General features: G+C 34.0%; 1 protein-coding gene across 1 annotated transcript in view; it reads right to left on the reverse strand.

Moving 5' to 3' along the window:
* lypd6 (LY6/PLAUR domain containing 6) overlaps positions 1–11,208 on the reverse strand; it is a 52,530-nt gene extending 41,322 nt beyond the window's left edge. The window contains exon 1 of the mRNA XM_030125822.1: positions 11,021–11,208. The gene's annotated coding sequence lies outside the window, so the exon portion shown is untranslated. The remainder of the gene's footprint in view (positions 1–11,020) is intronic.
* Between the last annotated feature and the right edge of the window lie 8,316 nt (positions 11,209–19,524).

The raw sequence follows: 19,524 nt of genomic DNA on the forward strand, positions 1-19,524 counted from the left end.
AATTATATACATTTTTCAAATCAGATTTTATATATTTTTTTGTGTTTTTTGTCCGTTTATGTTGATATAGTAGGTTAAAGTGAAAAAATAAGAGGCAGATGATATAGATGAAGTTGTGCTGAAAAAAAAAAGATCCCAAACATGGGTATAGTAAACATTTGTTTATATAGTACATAAAGGCAAAATCAAAAGGACTGAAAAACGGCCAAAATAGGCTCAGACCACTAAGGGTTAATACTTGAATGTTTCTCCCAACAGCAAGTATATTGTGCCAATTATTTTATTTCGGTTTTTTGTTGTTGTTGTATTTTTCAAAACACAACTTGGTTAAATTATTTCTGTGTGTGTATTAGTACTTTTTGAGCATTTTGAGCACAATTTCAACAATACCAAGATAATAATGATAACCGTGAAAAGAAAAAAAGAGAAGAAAAAAACAGAAAAAAAAAACCAAGAAGAAAAAAAAGAAAAAAGGAAAAAAAGAAAAAATAATAATAATAATAATGATAACCGTGATAATTTTGGTCACAATAACCATGACATGAAATTTTCATATGGTTACATCCCTAGTAGTGACAAATTTTGGGAGAGGAAAATGACTCCAATAACGTATGAAAATACAATATGAAAACTGACTGTACTTTTACTGAATATGTGTTCATTAGATCTGGTGCAACATGGATATGGTCAAAGTTTTTCCAAAAAAAAAAAAAAAGCATTCAAATTTCACACAATTTCCAACTCTATTCCAAGTGAAAAAAGTGTATAAAGACAGAACAATGAGGTTATATGAACAGTTGTAAGTTTTACATTTTGCTTTGTATTTGTACTGCATCTTGTGACATATTTATTTGCTTATTTTGGTCTGGTATAATGTTTTTGCATCATTTCGTCAGGTATATATTTACCTATGTTTTGTACTTTCTGGACATGTAGATGGTTTTGTATTCATTTTGTACTCTTTAGATGTATTTAGTTTGGTTTGTCTGACTTTATACAGTATGGTTTTACAGCTAGTTGTGTATGGCTAACCATTAGGGTTATTATCATTATTATTATTATTTAGAAGGGGGCAGGAAATATAAGATTTTCTTCATCCTGCTCCTTTTTGAGCATGGGTGTGTACATGTTTGTTTACTGGATGATTATTGAATGTTTGCTGATGAAATGCAACACCCATGAACGAAATAAATGAAATGAAACAAAATGAAATGAAATGAAATGAATTTGAACCAGTTCAGCAGAATGCCTCATATACATCACTAAAACCAATTCATTAAGGACTGAAAGCCACAGGATCCATCACTAACTATTAAAAAGGGAAATCAAACCACCCCCTACGCTCATGAAGCAGCTAATGGCGGTATTCCTCATCATTTCATCACACACCTGGGAGTTGTTGGCCCCTCCCACTGCCCCCAGTCACAGATGTGGGGCAGCCCTCCATCACAGTATCCAATGGATCCAGTATCTGCACCTACTGAGGCTGAACGCAGTTTCCTTTCCAGGCCTAAACTCATTTTTCAGGCCTGTCAGTGTCACCGCTCCAGACATCATCCATCACACAGCGGGACTGAGGCACTCAGGCCTGATCCATCACCACTGCAAGGTCAACGGAGAACGAGGACTAGACGTACAGAAACCGCAACAAAAAACAAGAGGGAGCGTGAAAAAAACAAACAGAAAACATTCCATTCAGATTGCTGATTGGTTTTAAAGGACTATTTCAATCATACCACTTCTCTACAGCAGTGCATAGACATCTGATTATGATCATCATAATTACGATAAGTCAAGCCTAGATATTAACTGTATTCAAGACACTTTAAAAACACTGAAGAATATTAATACAAAAGAGAAGAACCACTAAAATCCAACATAAAGAGACCTGATCAGATTGTCTTATTTGTAGGGGTGTGAGAAAATATCAGTTCAGCAATATATCGCGTTATTTTATTTCACAATAATGTATCGATATTAAAAAGTACTGTATTTTATATATTTTTAGGTATTTATTTGAGTGCAGGTATTGTGGAGGTTCTTTTTTTTCTTTTTGTTTATAGTTTATTTATTATTTAACACTCTTTCATTAAATAATGTTAGTTCCTTTGTTGTTATCGCACAAAAATAATGTTCTGATGTTAGTTGTGAACTAATAGAATATGAACATTTGAACAGGATCTTAAACTGTGATGTCTGTGAAACAGAATTTCAGTTTGAACACAGGAACATTTGTGATATAGCATCTAATCCTGTTCTAATCAAATAAAATGTGTTTAGGATTTGTACGTATTTCTGGTGTAATTCAATTCTTCAAGGAAATAATCATTTAAAAAAAGAAACAAACAAAAAATTTACTTTTTAACAGTATCATGATATATCGTGATGTATCATATGATGATCCTAGTATTGTGATTTGTATCGTATCGCCAGATTTTTGTCAATACACAGCCCTACTTATTTGTCCTAAATAATTCAGTTTGATTTGATGTCTGATTTCATGTATAACTATATGCAAATATATAAATAATGTGTTTATATGTACAGAACAAGTAACAGAAATAAAAGATTCTCTTATATTTTCTGTTTCACACTATAATATTTATTTGTCTTTTTGCACATTGTTTTTAGCGTTTTTGCTGCTGTAAACATTGCAATTTCCCCACGGTGGAATCAGTGAAGTCATATCTAGTTTAATAATAACTTCAAATATATATGCCAAAACTAATCAAGCAAATATCTGGACAGTTTAAGGATAATAAATGTAACACATATTATTAATACAGCCACTTTTCATTTTCTTTGGCTTTTCACATTTCTTATATCCAACATTGATAGTAATAATAGAAAAAAAGCTGTAGTTTCATGTCATGTGACCTGTTAAGTCCAAGTCCATACCAGGTTTTCTCCAGGTGTGTGGAGGCCTAAAGTAATAGAATGGCATTTTTTTTCTACCAAAACTCCAAATACGCTCATTGATGATAATTAACAAGTGTATCTTTTTCCTGGGAAGTGATGGTTCTGCATCTTCAGCAGGTGCTGTACAAATCAAGGTTCTAATGGTTTTGGATTTTTTATTATAGTTTAGTTTTATCTAGTTTTGATTTTTTTCTCTAATTCAGTTCATTTTAATTTGTTTTTAGAGCAGGTTTGCTAGTTTTTATTAGCTTTCGTTTTTTTCTAAATGCTTAGTTTTAGTTTAGTTTTAGTCTTTCATATCTTTTCTCTTCTTCTCTGTCGTCGTATTCAAATAAATCCCAGACAGGACTCTGATGCTTTCTCCCAACTTTAGTCTCCATGTTTCCAGGTAGAGTGGGAACCAGAAGACGACTGGAAACAACAAATGACGAGAAGTGACGGACTGTTAACTGTCATATGGTGCCAGCTAAAATTGCTCAAGGGAAATAAATTGATTTCCTATCAATCCGACATTGACAAAGACAAAAACGAAGGGAATTTTATCCATAATATTTATAAATGTTAGTTAGTTTTATAAGCACACAACACAGTTTAAGTTAGTTATCATTTTTTCTTTTTTTTAATAGTTTTTATTTATTTCAGTTAACAAAAATGTTTTTACAATTCTAGTTTTCGTCATTTCGTTAGTTTTCGTTAACGATAATAACCTTGGTACAAATCACTTGTTCCGTCAGTAATGCTACATGTAATGGAAGGAAAAACCCTCAATACCAAATTGTAGTCATACACTGACAAGTAATATAAATCTCTTCTTATTAGGTTCCATCTTGTGCAATAAGTGACTTATGAACAAGAATGAACTAGTTTCATCATTAAAACATTATATTAAAATCTTATGTCACACTTCATTTTATATACGACATGACAAAAGTCCTTCTCTCACTTTCAGAGTCTGGTTTGGACCAGCTCTACGGTCATGAGATAACTTTTGTTATTATTTGGTGCTATATAAATAACATCTGATTGATTGATCTCATACTTTTTCACAATTTCTGTTTTCTCCATTTTCTCATGACCGTAACATCCATCAATAATATCGTTGTCCAATACCACTTTCTTTCAACCAGTCTTAATTCCAATAAAAGTATTTCACCAATTAAATTACAATTGAGATGCATTTATGTGTCACTAAAAACAAACAAAAAATATTCCATAAAAATATGGAAATACTATGTTTTGTCTATAAATCACTAGATTGCCTTTTTTTATATTAAAGGAATATTTAGTTAGTTAATTCATGTTGTGTGTGAGACAGGTTCATTGGATTAAAGCTAAAACATTCATTTACAGGTGAAAATAAAAATTTGTCTCTAGAATGTCACATTTACCATAAAGAGGGTGGAACAGAACTGTGCTACTTTCGTTTAATAATTTAAAATAACAATGATTCATTTTAGTCTCTGTCAATCCACATTACATCCTGAGCTCTAGTGTCTAATGTCCGTTGAATAACAAAAAAATTAATGACAGATAAATTATTACATTAATGCAAAACAGATTAAAAAAAAATAATAAAAAAAAATAATAATAATAATAATAATAATAATAATAATAATAATACAGTAATGCTGTAAAGAAGAAGTATTTATGTACAACTGAAAATGTGTTTTAAATATATATGTTAGTTTAACAATGGTAACAAGCAGCAAAATAATTAAATTAAATTAATGAAAAATAAGCTAAAAATAAAAACAAAACAGTGGCAAATTTTTGAAGAAGCTGAACCAGAGTGATCTGTCCTATTTACATTCAGTTGTGGGTTTTCAGTAAATGAAATGATTAACAAAACTGTTTTTCAATTAATTTATTGGGAGTAAGACTGTGAGTAGGTGGTAGTAGGACAGTGACAGATTTTATGAAAAAAAAGAAAAAAAAAATGTATTGCAAAATATTAGTCCATCAGTATATCATGCAATATTCAAAAATACAGGACTGTTCACAGGAAGGCTCCAACAGCTCTATATCGAGAACAGTCTGTATATAATACTATTTCTAAAAGTAACTGTTCTTGATTAAAAATAGTCTGCTCCTTAGCAGTACACACCTCTGTGACCTTTGACCCTATGTGACCTGCCCTCTCAGTCAGTTTCATCAGGTCACTTAACAGCTTGTTGACATGCTCTTCTTATTTTTCTTGCTGCCTCAGTGTCACTGTTTTATTTCCAGGAGACTTTCATGTTTGTATAAATGTTATTAGTATTTTATCTTTTTTTTACTTTATTTTTATTGTTTATTTTACAAAACAAGACAAACATGGGGGACATATGGGATACATCGACTATAATAAACCTTGTGGCTAACAGTTGTTTTTAGTAGTGTGACGTTGAAGTGAAAATTGTCCATTTCGTCCGCTTATCCTGACACTGTTCTTCTTCAGTTTCAGTCTATGGGTCTGAATCTCCATCTCAAATATTCCATTCACAGTTTGTATCCAGTCGTTAGTTGTAGGTGGTTCTAATCTGCACCATTTTTTGGTAATAGCCTTTTTACAGGCTGCTAATAGTATTTTAAACAAATATCATTTTTTCTTACATTATTACCAATAATACATCCAAAATACACCACCAAACATGTTTTAGGAACTTCATAACCCAATATCTGAACAATTGTTGAATATACATTCTCCCAGAATGATGCAAGTTATTAGTATTTTTCATGTTTTTTTTTTCTTGTCATTTTAGACATCTACTGACGAATACAAGATCGGAAGAAATATTTGTCCATTATCTTCACATTTGCTGGTTTGCATTGTAAGGACAAATATCTACATGGGCATTAAAAATTTGGACTTGATTTCACAGCATCTTTCTGTTGTGCGTTTGCGAGCTGGTGGACCTCAGCTTTTCAGCGATCTGGGGGGGGGGGGGGGGGGTTGTTGGGGGGGGTGTGGTTTAATAAACTGATTGATTCACCATGAGGGCACCGCTGACAAAGGACCATCATCCTTTCTATGGCTGAAATAATTCCATCCTATTGATACTGCTTTTCTTTATACTACCAAACCCCTCTGACTGTTTATCACCTTTTTCTTGCTCATTTTCAGCTCATGGTTGGTGTAAATGACCCTACTCTGATACTGCTACTGCAAACACACACACTGCAGTGACAACGCTGAAATTAAACACTGTGCAGTAAGAGTTTCTGCAATAAACAAACAAACAAAAAATTTTTTACTCAAATTCATCTCAGACAACTGGATACTATTCCATAACAGTGTGGATCCCAAAGCTACACTTTGGTCATAGTCATGGAGCCCCAGCGCTCACGGTTCCCATGCAGGCCTGTGATGTGAGCGTCTTTGACAGTGGCCGGGCAGATGGACAGGAGCTCCACATAAGCCAGCAGGACATGAGTGTCTGCCCCCCATTCAGCCACCTCTGACAGACACACAACGCTCCGACACATGCACACAAACCCGCACAGCAGCAGCACTGAGCGTTTAGAACAAAGCCTCCTTCATGTGGGGGTGTTGCCCCATTTTTTTTGTGGCTGCACCCTCATGCAGTCTTAGAAACATGTCGTCTGCACGCATTCGTCTGCAGCTTCATGTCATGTTGTTTGTGCATTGATCCACCTGCTTCTCACACGCTCTGCTGTGTTTGGACTGAGAGCAGAGGCAGAGATTTCAGGCTTTTTCAGATTTTCAGCTCCTCGACGAATATATGAATTTGGCCAATTTGATTGTATTTAAGAATATCTGAATAATAATAATAATAATAATTTTACACATATGAATGAAGATATATGAAAACTTGTCAAATTCCTGTGTATTATAGCATGATTAAAGTGATCTAAATCTTATGTTATTTTATTTATTTATTTATTTCGAACATGCAAAGAAACAAAATAAAAACAAAACAAAAAACAAAATAAAAAATAAACATTTAAATGGACAGAATCTATCTTCAAGCACATACAAGTCTGAATTTTGCATGATCGAAAAGGAGTAGGAAGAAGTATAAACTTATTTAATCCTACCCCTCAGTGCTTTTACACCTTTATCACTAACTTAATACAAAAATCAAACAATATTCTTTTCTTAATTTTAGCGTCAAACCACAACAAATACATAATGCAGTAACTGAATTATACATACCAATATGTTCATGGTAGTACAGTCATACAGACTCAACGATTCAACCATTTTCTTCAGTAATTCCAGCAGATTTATCAATACAACATCATCCATAAACAAACAGGCCTCATTGTCATTATTAAATACTGTACCTCTCAAGAATCAATTCTTTATATGCTTTTTTTAAACTGAATTATGTTTGATATTTGTTTATTATTTATGTGATTTATGCTTATTTTAAGCTATTTTGCTCAGTATTTTCTTTCTATAGTGCTTGGCTAAGTTAAAGACAAAGAAAATGAGAAATTAAAGAATTTTTTTTTTTTTTTTGTAAATGATGAATTCCAGCAGCAAGTGATAAAGATATTGTATTCAGAGGTTGAATTCATAATTCTGTTTGGAATTACTACTGTAGATCAACTGGTATTTTGTTAAAGAAGCAGAAAATATATGATTGTTTTTTTCTGCTCCTTTTCATTCATAATGTGGTCAATTTGCTGACATGTAAAGGCAGATTGTCTTCTATCTTATGAATGAAAAATACATAAACAAAATTTTGGGGTTATAGTGCTGATTTTTTGGCCCTCTGCCAATAGTATCACTATCTCAACAGACTTGTTCTTTCTGCCATTTTATATTGTGTGGAAACCAGTATTAAGAAGCAGCCCCATCCCCTTCTGTGTCTGAGTGTGGATCTGAGTGAAGACCCTTCAGAATAAGTTCCTTTGCATTTCTGGATGTATTTTTACACCCTCATCTGATAAGAAACCGCACACAAAACCTTGCACGATGAGTCTGATGTATCAATTACAGCACTGGTTGCAAAAATGAACGATAAAGCACAAAATGTATTTGTCAAGCAGTGAGAATGATTTTATGGTCCTCTCACTTGTGTCACTTGCTCATCAATTCACTCTAGTTGCTGTCTCTCTCCAAAAACAAAGCATCAAGATTCTATGTAAGGCTAAATCTAAGTTCTGTCCATGACCAATCTACTGTTTTATTCCATCCTCATCTTGTCCATCACCACCCTCCATCATCTACCTGAACATAAAACAACACTGACAGCTGCAGAAAACAAAGAAAACTGAGCATCTTCTCAGAAGTTCCACTTTCAGGGTTGATATACTGAAATGGCCAACACATCATGAGGCCATTTCTTCTTTTTTTCTTTTTTAATGTGCAACAAGTTTGACAAAATACTTTCACCACAAAGCCCCAAACAAAGTAAATACAGGCTGTAACAAGAGCCTTTTGAGTTTTTAGTTCAGGAGAGGTCAAAATAAGATGGCTTCAGTTGGTTGAAATCTGCAACTTCACCACTAGACACACAGTACAAATAGCAGAACCTGAACTTTTAATACAGCTGACTCCTGCTGATGTAAAAAAAAAAAAAAAAAAAAAAAAAAAAAGACCTACAACATATTTGGACCATAAACAGAATAGTGATCAAATCTGTTAGAGTGAGATCTTCTTAAAGCCTCTGTAATGAGGAATTATGTTTGTGACAAAAGATCCAGCCACTATAAAAACACCCCCACTAAAGAGAAGCCAGTATTCTTAAAAAAAAAAATAAATAAATAAATAAATAACCAAATTGCCCCCTATTAAGTAAAACAAACTGCTAAATGTACCTTGGCTAGATTTCTTTAAATTGTAGCCATCATAATGAGCCTTAAAACAAAAAAATGTGAAATGGGTAAATGGTAAAAATGGGTATATGCTCCAGCTATAAAAGCAGTTATTTAAGAGAGACCTAAGATTCACTGATTGTATCACTCTTAAAAATACAGAATGCAGTCTTGTTCCTCTACTGGGATATTATACAAACTATTGCTTAGCATGATATTGGTTATACACTTTATTCCCCCAAACTAAAGAGTAAATCACATCAACTGTGTATACATGGACTCAGCATGAATAAATGAGAAAACCTGATCGACAGCAGAATAAATATCTGAAAGCACTACTGAATGTCTCACATCAATTAAATTATATTATTCTTGAATTGTTCCCTCATACCTGACATTATGAAGTAAGACTAAAAAGATACCAATTACTGCATGAAAATTCACCAGAATGCAGGAAAATGAGTCTTTTGCACTAAAATATCTAAGGAGAGAAAAATCCAGATAAAGGATTATTTATAATCACCAGCCCCAGAATCTGTTATCTATGTGTTCTTAAAATCACAACAGAACTGGGAAAGAAAGCTTTTAAATATTCTGGTTCCACTGCCTGGACCAACCTACCGAAGGAGATAAAAATGCAGGAGGCAGTCTCTATAAAGACATTGTTCAAACTGACTGAATTGGGTTCTGCTGTGAAATGCTTTTAAAGAACATTGTTGTTTTAGTCCCTTTTAAATTACTGGTGGTGTTTTCTATGCATGTTTTTAGTTTGGTGTTTTGTGTATGGTTCTGAAACTGAGTTTTACTACATTTTTTTATCTATATTTTTAGTGTGGATGAGTGGCTGAAATTTCTACTTTCTTTAACTCCTTCTGCTGTCTTAGCCAGGACACTGCAAAAGAGATATTTAATCTCAACGAGTCATTTTCCTGGTTACATAAAGGTTAATAATAAATTAAATAATGATTTGGGGTATTAAGGGTTAAAGTGACCCTCAACAGACCAAACCTACAGTGGTCAATGTCAGAGGGAAACAGGGCTGGAAAACACTGGAAACTGAATCCACATGCAGAGAAGAGGAGAGGACAATAACAAATACATAAATCACATGAATGGAAATTAATAAGCAGATAAAGCAAAGCTGAGGTAAAACCAAGTATGATGGAAATTACAGCAGTTCTTAAGTCAGTGTTTTTCAACCTTGGGGTCGGGACCCCATGTGGGGTCGCCTGGAATTCAAATGGGGTCACCTGAAATTTCTAGTAATTGATAAAAAAAAAAAATAAAAAATTAAGAAAAACTTACAAATAAAAAAATATATGGTGAGTTGACAGAGACAATCCCAATCCATAACAGACATGACAAACTCTGAAGCTGAAACTGCAGCACTGTGGTTCTGTTTATCTGTCAAATGTTCATTGTGGTCAGTTTCAGATGCTGCAGCTCTTTCATAATTCACAGTTTCAGTTCTTGTTTGTTCAGTATTAATTGTCCTCCTTGTAAATCACAGCTGGACTGACTGGACAGATCCTGACCCACGAAAATAAAATTCTCGCTTTGTGCAGTAATCTACACCTGGATTTACTGCCTCTGTCCATAATAATATACATTATATAGACTAAATGTCCTCTAAAACCAATGTTTATTTGCAGCATAGTACAGCAAACTATTACATGATCAAAAACAAATTAATTTTAGCAAAAAAATGTCTCAGGTTTGGGGTCGCCAGAAATTTGTGATGTTAAAATGGTGTTACGAGCCAAAAAAGGTTGGGAACCACTGGGTTAAAGTGTTCCTCATCGTTCTCAACAAACCAAACCTACAATGTCAGAGAGAACCAGGGCTGGAAAACACTGGACACTGAATCCACATGCAGAGAACAGGAGAGGACAATAACAAATACATAAATCACATGAATGGAAATTAATAAGCAGATGAAGCAAAGCTGAGGTAAAACCAAGTATGATGGAAATTACAGCAGTTCTTAAGTAGTTTTTTTTTCTTCTTTTATCTCCAACTGTTAACACTGCAGTCTGTGTGTTTCACTGCAGTCTGTGTTTCTTTTTCTTTCATTGAATCTCCATCTTGGTTTGATGGAGCTGCAGATCAGAGGGTCAAAGTGGGTCACAAACGCACTGTTTGAACAGGAATACCAGGAAACCGACGCACTTTTTAATTCCGCCTCTGCCGCTGTCTGACATTTGAAAGAGTTGGTTTCCCCGCAGGTTTCTAAGCGGGTTGTGTGTGCAGGCTGTTCCACACACAGGCTGCTCTTTGCTAACTGTCCTGATCCCTGACCCTCTGCTCCGGCTCCGGCTCCAATCAAAGCACTTACTTGAACGGAGAGGTTCCAGCTGTCAAACCCGCTCAGGATCCCCCGGAGGTCGGAGAATAGTATCCTCCGGCGTGGAAACACTCACCCGCTCCCCCTGTTTGCTGCCTTTGGGGATTATTGTCCCATTGGCGGACACATTCAGCCAACGTCTTGTCATTAAACACAGCACAGGCGGCTTTTTCCTCCCATTGACGGCGCGAGGCGCGTCTCCGCCGCGAGCAGAGGTCGCCGCACGAGATGCGTCCAATTGGCTGAGGAGGCTGAGTGGGCGGGGCCTGATCGTCTGAAGAAGGGGCTAAAAACAAGGAGCGAGACACCGAAGAAAAGAGACTGAAACACATTATTATTATTTTAAATAGTAGTAAAATATTATTATTATTATTAGTAGTAGTAGTAGTAGTAGTAACGGTAACATTTTATTATTATTATTATTATTATTATTATTATTATTATTATTATTATTATTATTTGTAAAATATAAATAAATAAATAAATAAATAAAGGCCTCAATTGGAATATTTTTTCTAATACACTCCTGAACAAAATCTGAAGGCCACAAAAATGACAAGAATTCCAATTTTCCACATGCATGAGAACTGTGGTTATTATGATTTAGTGAACACATTTAGAGGTTAATAAATTGCAATTAAAACACCTTTGTGTTAACCTCCTAAGACCCACTGTCCACATTTGTGGACAAAAGTTTCACAACTTTATGAAAACAAAAAAAGAAAAGAAAACTGTCCACCACAAAGGACATTCCATAAAATTTTTAAAAACTGTATCTGAAAAAACTGTTGCATCATGTTTCCAATTTTGACACTTATTTAATAAAAAACAAAAAAGCTTGTACTTTGCTGACATTTCCTGGGTCTGAAGAAGTTAAAGTAAATGTAAAATTGTGTTTCACACATAATTTTCATTGCAACAACTTTATTTTTTGAACTTTTTTCACGTTTTGACATTTATTTTTTATTTTTCTATTTAACCAGGAAGTCCCTTGAGATGAAATCGCTTTTTCGAGGGAGACCTGACCATTGCTCTCACACTGATTGCAGCTGTACTTTGGATTGTTACTAGAATGGGTTCACTTTAATTTGAGTCTAATGGCTCTAGAACAAATCACAACTGAGATATCTGTTATATAAAAAATATATCATTATTGTTGATATTTAATATTTTTACTGACATTAAAATAATGTTGAATTTTTAATTATAACGTAATTATGAAAAAAAAAAAGACTATTACAATCAATAATCAAATAATAATTTATGGTCAATCAAAGAAATGTCAACATTTAATTTTGATTTTAAAAAAACAAGCTAAGCAACATGGTTTAAAACAGCCCTTAAAACAAGTACAGCAGAAATTAAAGTTAAAATTCAAACTAGCTAGTACTGCAGAAATTTAACACCATACATGATACTACTTTAATATAAAGTTATTTACATATGCTTTTGATTAATAGTATGTTGGTTACTGCTGGTTAGTGAAGTTCTTATGTTATTGTTGTAGACATATACATGGGTTGTGTCTGACATCACTTTTCTATTAAACACTCATGTCACCAGAAAAACATAGATTTTAGACAGTTTGTAAGTTTCCATTATTTCAGTTTTCTAACGGTGTAAAATGTAGCAAGTGCATTGTGAGTTCATGAACATAAAGTGATCTACATTGTGTGGTCAGTAGTTTTCATGTTTCTTGGGATCTTTAGAATCATCTATACAGGGTAGAATACTTTCCACTACACATTCAGTAGAGAGTAGTGAGTGTTTTCAGCCACAGTGTACATAATGTGCTTCGAAACCCCACTCAGAAGTTAGCAATGTGTAAAATTCATTCACACGTGATTTTAATCAATACAAATCTTATTTCAACTGCCTTTCCCACCTTTCACATTTTACCCTCACTTTAACTGTTACTTAACACACACTACCCCCCCCCCCCCCCAAAAAAAAAAAACTTCTCCAATAAAAAAGGCTAAATCCTTCATATGATTCTCATTTTAGCAGTGAAAAAATATATAACAAATATGTCAAAATATTCCAGTAACTTATCAGAACATCATTTTTGTGGATTTTCTTCTGCTAATAAGATCATTTCAGTGCCACTGTTATATGACATAAGGTAGATGAAACTCATTTAACAATTGTTAAAGTAACTTCAACATTTACAAACACAATATAAAAATCAACAATAAGCAGGAGACAGAGAAAACAAAAACAACTCAAAAGATCATTAAAAGCCTTTATTAATACTGTGGTTTGCATTGCCAAAGCTTTAGGTAAACATATGTTGTAACCACTAACCACATAGTAACGTACAAGAGGAAAGATGAATAAAGAGTAGGGCTGTGTATCGGCAAGAATCTGGCGATAAGATACGAATCACAATACTAGGATCACGATATGATATATCAAGATATATCATGATACTGTTAAAAAGGCAATTTTTTGCTTGTTTCTTTTTCAAAAATGATTATTTCCTTGAAGAAATGAATTACACCAGAAATCTGCACAAATACTAAACACGTTTTTATTTGAACAGAACAGGATCTAATGCTATATCACAAAATGTTCCTGTGTTAAAATTTTAATTCTGTTTTACAGACATTACAGTTTAAGATCCTGTTCAAATGTTCATATTCTATTAGTTCAGAACTGACATCAGAACAGTATTTTAGTGCAATCCCAACAAAGGAACTAACATTATTTAATAAAAGAGTGTTAAATAATAATAAATAAAATATAAGCAAAAAACAAAAATGAACCTTCGTCATATCTGCATTTGAATAAATACCTAAAAATATCGATACAGTACTTTTTAATATCGATTTATTATAATATAATAATACAGTATTGTGAAATGAACTATCATGATATATTGCAGAACTGATATTTTCTTACACCCCTAATAAAGAGTAAATCTTAATTTTTTATTTTTTTTTTCAATTTGTTTTTTTTTTAAGTACAGTGCCTTAATCCTGCCCTAATCCCTTACATAAAACTAGGAAATGTAAACGACTTACACTTCCAAATGTACTATATGTACATTATGTATTACCTCTAACTGACCAATCAAATGAGAGGCCAAGCAAAAAAATTTGAATAGAATAGAAAATAGAATGCCTTTATTGTCATTATACATATGTACAATGAAATTAAAAGAGACAACTCTCTAGTGGTGCGTAGTGCAAAACACTTAAAAAGAAAGAAAAGAAAAGTGTAAATATATATACAGAATAAAAACAAGCATGTCACCAAACAATAAGTAGAGATAAATATATATTGCACTTTGACCCTGAATGGACACTGAGAAAATTAAGAAAAATAAACCAACACTAACCAACTGCAGGCAGCTATATTATTTATTATATTTTTAGGAGGTAAATAGTACTCTGTAAGCTGTTATAGTTCAGAGGTAAATGTTCGGAACACTGAGCATGATGGGAACACAGTCCCAGTGAGGTGCTGCCCACCTGTGTGTGCTGTAACACAAGCCATAAAACAGGACAGGGCTGGGGTCCACAGGCGCTGTGACCCTCGTTAAAAGCCATTCTAAACACAAACACAGCCCGGCACTGACTTCATTCTCTCAGTTTAAAATCCGGGCCCTCGCTGCTGTGAAGGGGCGGGGCTCCCTGCTGTGACGGACAAATAAATCACAGGCCAGATAAAACATGAAGCCTGGAGACACACTTGAGAAAGAATGCGCCCACATCAGAGTGAGACGTTTGATTTGTGCACTTAAGATCAACAGCGACGAAAAGGAAACGCACCGACGTAAAAGTGATGTTATTGAGAAGCTCTGATGGAGCCACAAGGAGTTCTCCTGTGAAAACAGACTGTAATGTAGCACACAAGAAAGAGGTGGAAGAACACCATGGAAGAGGAAGTGAACGCAAAGAATCTGACACCAAGAAGCAATGTATGCTTCATCATGTTAAAGCGTTCACAGAGTAGAAACAGACAGGGAGTAGTAAGAAGAAAAATGTCCTGATGTAAGCGCTTTTACACCATGATGTTTCAGAGTGATGGTGGATTTAAAAAGAAAAGAAAAGAAAAGAAAAGTAAAAAGAAAAGAAAAGAAAAGTAAAAAGAAAAGAAAAGAAAAGAAAAGTAAAAAGAAAAGAAAAGAAAAAAGAAAAGACAAGAAAAGTAAAAAGAAAAAAGAAAAGAAAAAGAAAAGAAGAAAAGAAAAGAAGAAAAGAAAAGAAAAGAAAAAGAAAAAGAAAAGTAAAAAGAAATGAAAAGCAAAAAGAAAAGAAAAGAAAAGAAAGGAAAACAAAAGAAAAAAGAAGAGAAAAAGAAAGGAAAACAAAACAAAAGAAAAAACAAAAGAAAAGTAAAAAGAAAAGAAAAGAAAAGGAAAGGAAAGGAAAGGAAAAGAAAAGGAAAGGAAAAAAGACAAGAAAAGGAAAAAGAAAAGGAAAAAGGAAAGGAAAGGAAAAAAGAAAAGGAAAAAGAAAAAAGAAACGGAAAGAAAAGAAAAGAAAAGAAAAGAAAGAAAAGAAAAGAAAAGAAAAGAAAAGAAAAGAAAGAAAAGAAAAGAAAAAAGAAATGTTATGAGGGAAAGATGTAATTAGTTGAAAGTGATGAAGTTATGAGAAAGACAGATATTTTCTGCACCTTCTGTTTTAAATTTATGAGAAAATTTAGTAGAATTTTTACTTTTTCTGAGATGAAAGTGATAAAAAAAAAAAAAAAAATACAAAAATAGGGGCTACTCTGTGGCGGTACATTTCTGACAACAGTAAATTAGGTTTGGGAAAAGACCGTGATTTGAATGAAACAGACCTTTTCTTAATGTTGATGATAACAGAAACCAGAGCCACAGTAATAACATATTGTATCAGAAATAGTGAAGAAATCAAAGATCCTCATGTTTTTTCAAGCTTTAGAAACTAAGACACCCATGGCTCCAAAAGAACATGTTCCTGTCCCTTTGGCACTAATGTAAATGATCAAATAAACTGGAAACAATTTAATAATTCTGATTACATAACCAACTTAATATTATTTTATAACTAATAGTTTAATAACAACAGTTTAATCATGTTCATTTATTCCTGTTGGTGTTCCCTATGACTGTTTGCCTTTCCAAAGGCATATTTCAGATTAGTTTGGATATTAAACCTATTTCAGACGTCTGTAGAACTCCAAACGGCTTCTGCTTAAACAGATATTTAAACCTATTGCACATACAGGACATAGGAATTCCAAAGTGAAATAGATAATCAGATATTGGACGTTTATCGTCCAACTGATGTAAAAAAGTGGGTTTGGACTGAAGTTAAACAGACAGGATTATAAAGTCTGTGATGGTGCATGTTTGTTGGAATGAATGCAGTAAGTCTACCCAATAGTGACTGGATTAGAGTAGTTTCTCTGTTTGTTTCACATGTTTGGTCATGCTCATAATGACACAGTGAAAATGTCGATTAGAGCTGCAACTATAGATTATTTATGTATTGATTATTTTGTTTGATTCAATTACATTATAATTTGAATAGGCCAAAATGATATAAATAAATAAATAAATAAATAAATATTAAAAAATATTGATTATTTTGTTTGATTCAGTTAAATTATAATTTGAATAGGCCAAAATAATAAGAATAACAATAATAATAATAATAATAATAATAATAATAATAATAATAAATTATATATATATGTGTGTGTGTGCGTGTGTGTGTATAAAATAATTACATTATAATTTGAAGAGGCTGGAATAAAATAAAATTCTATGATAAAATGTCTGAAAAACAACTTGTCCTTTATTCCAGAACCAGCTGAAACAATAATCACAAAAAGTATAAAAGGATTACCTATAGAAAAATATCTACGGATAGAAACAACAACAAACGAGTCCAATGACATCTACAAATAATATGTGCACTGCAGTCTGCAACACATTTGGATCCAACTGACTAACTTACAACAACTTAAGATGGAACTTACATACAACTGAAAAAATAAAGACAAATATTTTTAATGTTTGTGTGAAAGTTTAAAACTGTAAAAGAGTTAGAGATGGTTCAGTGTAGAAAAGTGAACATACAGACATTTTCTGCTGATCCTGGCATCATGTGCGTCACAATAAGCGCTCGCATGAAACACAACAGTGGAACCAATGTTTAAATGAAGGAAACGAAGCTTCAATTCAAGAAAATTGTAATTGAATATTTTTTTAAATCAAGATGATTAATCAATAATCTGTAGTGATTTCACATCCTCCTATTGGTATCACTTTAACCTGCTTAGTACTTTGATGGAAGTTACATTGTAAAAAAAAAAACCACTTACTTTCCCGATGAAAACCATTCAAAGGTGTGTGAGCTGAGTGTGTATCGTGCCATAAATGTGTGTGTTTCTGTAGCACACAGACATGATGTGATGATAAAAACTACACAGTGGAGTTACCAGATGGAAGGGAGCTGAAGTGCACAGATCAGATCAGATAACACAGACCTGGGCTCAGATCACCACGGCTCAGTGAGAAGCTCTTAAGGACCGCATAGACCCGGTCTGAGCAGAACCAGCAGATCTGGAACAAAGCAGAAAGAAAGTGTTGAAGATGCTGCTGTCAAAACAACAGGTGTTCCCACAGGATCACCCACTCCTCAGCTCTGCTTCTACCCAGCATGCACTACCACACCATAGTATCTGATGATGTGTTTGGAAGATCACAGTCGTGTGGACGCTGAACACCAGAACCACTTTACAGTCTGTTTGGTTTAACCCATAAAGGCCCAGGGCTGGTTCTGTGGCAGCTCCAAAGATTCAAGATTCAAGAATGTTTATTGTCAATATGTGCACATAAAGAAATATTTCTCAGAGGTAGTTCTCTGCTAGATACAAATAATAAAAGAAAATATATAATATAAAAACACTCAAGAACATGTGCATCAGTATGAGAGACACTCAAGTATTGTGGTCTGCTTTGGCATGGCCCCCGACCCCTCCCTCTTGTGTTCTGCACTGCATGGCTTCAGCGCCTCATTAGGGAATGTAGAAGCTAATAACGTAATAACGACCCATGACGTAATAAATTTGCCATTTTTGAAATGTAACAGGCCAATAACGTAATAACTGGCCAGTAACAGTAAAAGTCCTGAGCTGATAACGTAATAACTTTAATAATAAATTTAAAAATCTGAAGTCACTAATGCCCTAATGGGTAACGTCACAATTCCTCTGTCTACTAAATATATATATAATTATATTACTACGATGACGAGCTCACATGAAAAATGAGTTTGGTTTGTTCCACACTGTGGACACCAGAATGTGACAGATGCTCCTCATGGGATGTAATTACACAGAACAAAATCAAGCCCTTTTTTGGTTGAATTGCATTTGCTTCAAAGCAAAGAAAAACAGATGAAGTGCTTTCTGTAGTGACAGCTCAGACCAGCACTGTACACTGGGGTCCAGAGGCTGTGTTGTCCAATGAGTTAAAGGTTCAACATGTAAGAGTTCCACATGCACTGACTGCCTTTGCAGTCTGTGTTGACTTTGCCTGATCAAAACTAAGATGATGATAACGAGGGAAAAACAACTTCTACATAGAAATCAGTTTATTGTAGTTGTTATAACGGGTCTGGACAGCCTGACAGTTGTCTGTTGTTAGTTTAGAAATGCAGTCAAATAATCAAACTAATCAGTTATTCAGCAAACAGCTGTTCCTGTGGTCGGCTGAAATCATCTGTTTTGGTTCTGGGTTTAGATGACAGGACACACATACAAGTCACCTAAGGAACAGAGAAGCCTTGTGTTCAGTTTGTGTTCACTTTAAATGGGCGGGCGGTAAAGGCACGGGCTGTGTCTGTATGTGTTACTGTCAGCCTGTGTTGACACAGCAGAAGCCAATGAGGGATCCACATTCCACTCAGACTGAGGTCAGAGGTCACAGGGTTAATTGGCTGCAGTGTTTCAAAGAGACTTCCAGTGAAAATTAGTTTAAACCTGAGCTTCAAAGAAAGCTTTGTTTTATCACTCATTTTACATCCCCTCACCCTGAGAGTACGTACTGTAAGCCATATGTTCAAGAAGTTCAGCTGTACACAGCGATTACTTGTGCTCGTAAGATTAATAAAGCCTCCTATGAGTCTGTTTTTCTGTCAGTGGCGTATTAATGACACATAGAATCAGAAAGTCCAGAGCAGTGGTTCCCAACCTTTTCTGGCTCATGTCCCCATTTTAGCCTGACACATTTCTGGTGACCCCAGACATTCAAAATGAAGCCTTTTTTTCTGTCAATTAATACTAAAGAAACAATAACTGAAACTATGAATTATGAAAGAGCTGCAGCATCTGAAACTGACCACAGTGAACATTTGACAGATAAACAGAACCACAGTGCTGCAGTTTCACAACCACAGTTTGTCATGTCTGGTATGGATTGGGATTGTCTCTGTCAACTCACCATACATACATACATACATACATACATACATACATATACATATATATATATATATATATATATATATATA

The sequence above is a fragment of the Sphaeramia orbicularis genome, chromosome 21 (assembly GCF_902148855.1).
Source record: "Sphaeramia orbicularis chromosome 21, fSphaOr1.1, whole genome shotgun sequence".
Lineage (NCBI taxonomy): Eukaryota > Metazoa > Chordata > Actinopteri > Kurtiformes > Apogonidae > Sphaeramia > Sphaeramia orbicularis.